Here is a 4332-nt window from a genome sequence, read left to right on the forward strand (position 1 = left end):
CTCTTCCTGTCGACTGCTGAGATGCTGCTGCTCCAGCAGACCACTCCAAAGAAAATGGCTGATGCCACAACAATGTCACTGTACCAGTTGAACTTACATTTCAACTTTCATCCCAGTTCATTTGATAGCAGTGGTGTGGAATATTTACCACAACCACCAGTAAAAAGAAGCTAGCAACCGCTTTATTACTAGTTAGTGGTCTAATCTTTTCTCTTTCTCTAAATTTAAAAACTAAAATAATTCCAAGAGGCACGTAGATCCCACATAAGTGCAGCTTGTCCAAGTATTTTTTAAATGGCTCCAGACTGGAGAATTATCTCCACCAGTTTATTTTGACATTATATTTTCTTTTGCAGCTTCTTCAGATATTGAATTCAATTTTGTGCTATATTTCTCTGGTTGTTTAGACTCATTATGCCAGTGACAGTGGCAATTTGTCCTCAGTCCGTTTTTCCAGATGAAGAAAACATCTGATTACACATGAGCCAACAGAAGCTCCCTCTGTATGTTAAACTTCTTAAGCGACTAACTCTGTAAGAAACACTATAAACTGACTTGAAGAAACTTGCTTAGCAACATTAAGGCCTTCATTTAAAGTGAAAAATCTATTTCACTTTTTCAATGCTGCCTTATTTCTCTGTATTATTGCATAATATTTGTACTGCCAGATTGTATAAACATTGTACCATTTAATCTATTAATCCAAAGAGAGAAGCTGAGTATAAAATAAAGAGTAAATAAAGGTTCACGGCACACACAGCTCATGTCGTTCAGGGAGGTTCACTCTGTTTCCAGACGCTGGATGCTCACAGTGATTTGAATTTATTGTGTTTGACAGTCAAATAATCTGCAGGTAGCTTGAGCTTAGCTCCTGCAGGTTGAAACCACCATCTTTCTAATGACTGATGCAGAGTCACTTTACCTTCAATCACAGCTGGAAAACTTTCTTTTCTATGACAGTAACTTGGATTATAACCTCAAACTGGTTTTATATAATGTGACTCTCCAGCTCAAGGATACCTGCCTCACATGTATGTAAGTTTTTAACCTTTATTTAAAGAGACAGTCATCAAAAAGGGTGTGCGTGTGCGGTGTCATTGCTGTAACAAGCTTATGAATATTTGATATGCATGAGGTGCAGGTGTTGTAAACTGATGGTCATCTGATATCAACTTATCTGTTTGTAACTTGATGTCACTGATTAAAAGCTGCATCTGCTCTTTACTGCTGAAGGAGAACTGAACTGACTTTAATTTATAAATGTCTTGTAAAAAAAAAAAACACTTCTGCATTAAAATGTCTATAAACACTTCATCTATGTTACATACTTTGTCGAGTTGTGTACTTACATCATCCTAATGTTTTCCAACAATCGTCTCACGGTGCGTTTCACTGGTCACCTGTCACGGTGTCATATCCCCTTTCCACATGCGTCAGTGTTGTGGTATTTTATTGCCTTTTAATGGATAGTGACAGCTGAAGAGTGACAGGAAATGGGGAAGAAAGAGGGGCCACAGGTCGGATTCGAACCCAGGGCCCCTGAAGGAAGGACTTAGCCTTGGTACATGGGGCGCCAGCTCTACCGGATGAGCTATCTGGGCTCCAAAGTTGCCACATTTTATGACAAACTTTTTAGATCTTGGTGGTGGTTTTATATGTTTATATTTTAACCGGATGAAGCAGACCTCTGCACATAGTTCACCTTCCTGGTAGAAACCTCCTAAACGATGAACACTGAAGGAACAACTCCCATGATACCATGCTACTTCACACTATCACCAGTATCACAGTATTACGCTTCACATTTTTGTGAAAAAAAGGTCAAAATCAAAGCAACAAGATTGACTGTAAGTTTCTTGTATGAGTCAAACTCCAAAAGCACTCAACCTTATTTCCCATAATGCAGCTTTTTGTCAGACACTCCCTGCCTGTTAAACGCCCACGTTCCCAGTTTGTATCACAGGCTTTGTGTAAGAAATTTGTACTCTCTGTAGTGTGTTTGACACCTGTCCAACCCGAGCTCACCCCTACATGGACTTTGCCGCTCCTTATATTACGTCACCTCACTTCCTCCTTTGCTCCTGCCATAATTATTACGGCTACTAGAGGTCGCCGCCTAACGTAAATATAGGTTGTAATAAGCTGCTAAACGACATATACCTGATGAAGTGCAATATTGATGCTTTTTGATTAAACTACCTGGTCTGACACATCAAGCTCAATAGACTGTGTGTCCTGCAAGTTCTCATTCTCTACATCTACTCAGGGATTATTTTACACCTCTGACTCCAGGTGAATTATAATAACTGTGATTATAGCCCGGTGATAAAGGAAAAAAAAGCAGCAGAGCCCCCCTGAGGACTGCAGAGCAGTAGGGCATTAAACCGGTCTACCAGAGACACAGGAGGATTTGGGTGTTTGTTCTTTGTATTCATGTAAACTGACCAGCGAGACTTCTCAAACTTCTGAGTATTCCTTTGAGCTCAGTAATCTATTCACTCTCCTAAAGTGCTCCTCAGTCCTGCTGCTTTTAATTTCATTCATCAAGTAGAAAGCAGGTCCTGATCAGATGACTAGGCCGACCTCAGCAGGGCTCCCAGTCCCTGTCTTTAATATGTGCTGCAGAGAAATTAAAAATCTAGCCATGCTTTTCCCTGTGGGTGGCGTCTGTATGCAGCCGTTTAAGGGAATTTCAGAGTCAGCCTAAACTCTACATTAGGATTAAATTTGTATCAGTCTAAGCTAGACTTTATCAGATAAGAGCTGTGGGCTGAGCTGAATGCTAATGTCGCCCTCTTTTCATGACTGTAACCATATATACACACTTAATTTGCAGGTTAATTGTATTTATTATTAATTACAATACTTATTTCCATATCATCTTCTAGCAGTTTATTGTTTTATCTATATATTTACATGTAACATTTAAGTTGCTATTCATTCTCCATTCTCAAGTTATTTTAGTTCCTACCTGCCTTGTTTAAGGGGGACACTTTAGACTTAGGTTAACAGGTTCACAGTTAGCATTAATCTCAGAGTACAGCTGAGGGTGACAGGAAGTCGCTCTTCAGTTTAAAGGTATCCTAAAGTGTTGAACAAGCGTAGGCTGACAATTTTGTTGGTGGTGGCACAAAATGAGTCACCTGACTTTTCAGAAGAATCCTGTATTACTTCACCCAGTCAGTCCACTTGGTTCTGTGGTTCCTGACGTCATCTTTTCTGGCCTTCAGCTTGTCAACAAATACACGTGTCAAGCTGTGTTTGTGTGGGTGAGGGGTCAATACTCGGTTTGTATTTACCACAGTGGTGTAAAAGTGAATTACACTCCTAAACTGTAGGGGCGCCAAGTAGCAAGAAAACAAACAATTATTGCATAATATGGCTTTAATACAGACAAACACTGAATATCATTACTTCAAACTATATACACGTATGTGTGTGTATATATATATGATGGTGATGTTATAATAGATGGTATCATATTACTCTTAAATGTTCTATACTTGCTGGTTTTGCTGCTACAGTTTAAATCGCAGTATTAGTTTAAGTAGACCTGCAATTCAATTGGCTACTGGGTTAAAGTGTACTGCTTGCCTTGTAATTTTGAGTTTAATTGCTCTTGTATAGTTTGTATTTTTTGTTATATTCTTATTTTTATTTAATTTACTTCTAATGAACTATGTTTTACTTGTCTTTATTGATCTGTAGCCTACTGATTTGTGTCTTTGTGTTGCTACAACACCTGAATTTACCCTCTGGGGATCAGTAAAGAATAGTATTATCTTATCTTTAAACCTCACACCAGTTGCTTGTGTGGCTGTATGGACTCTTTGTTTTTGATGGTTGACCTCTCTGATAAAGATGACTGACCATCTTGACCAATAACATAAGACCCATCATTGGGTTTCAAATTTTCCAATAGAACCTCATAAATAATGGATAAATACATTCTCAAAAGACTCTTTTCACTGTGTGGTTTCAGCACTGGAGCAGGCTTTAAAGAAGATATATAACAGCAATGTGAAACCATCTAAATAGTTTGTATACACACGTAAACACATCACACCTAGAGCTCTTTCTTTACGCTTTCCACGGCGTCTGTCTTCCTTTGCCAAGCCGTGCGCCCTCGTTAAAACCCCGCCGGCAGGTTGATTATATTCTCATCATCCAGACAGACAGACAGACAGAGTGTCACGAAACGCTCCCTCTGCTGTTCCAGTGATGAGGGAGGGAGGGACTGAATGAAGGAGAGGAGAGAGAGAGGGAGGGAGGAGCCAGTCTGTCAAGGTGAACTGATAAACCACTTCACGTCCAAAACACGACGCGCAGCTA

Source organism: Morone saxatilis, unplaced genomic scaffold (assembly GCF_004916995.1).
Source record: "Morone saxatilis isolate NCDOM2014 unplaced genomic scaffold, NCSU_SB_2.0 Contig20, whole genome shotgun sequence".
Lineage (NCBI taxonomy): Eukaryota > Metazoa > Chordata > Actinopteri > Moronidae > Morone > Morone saxatilis.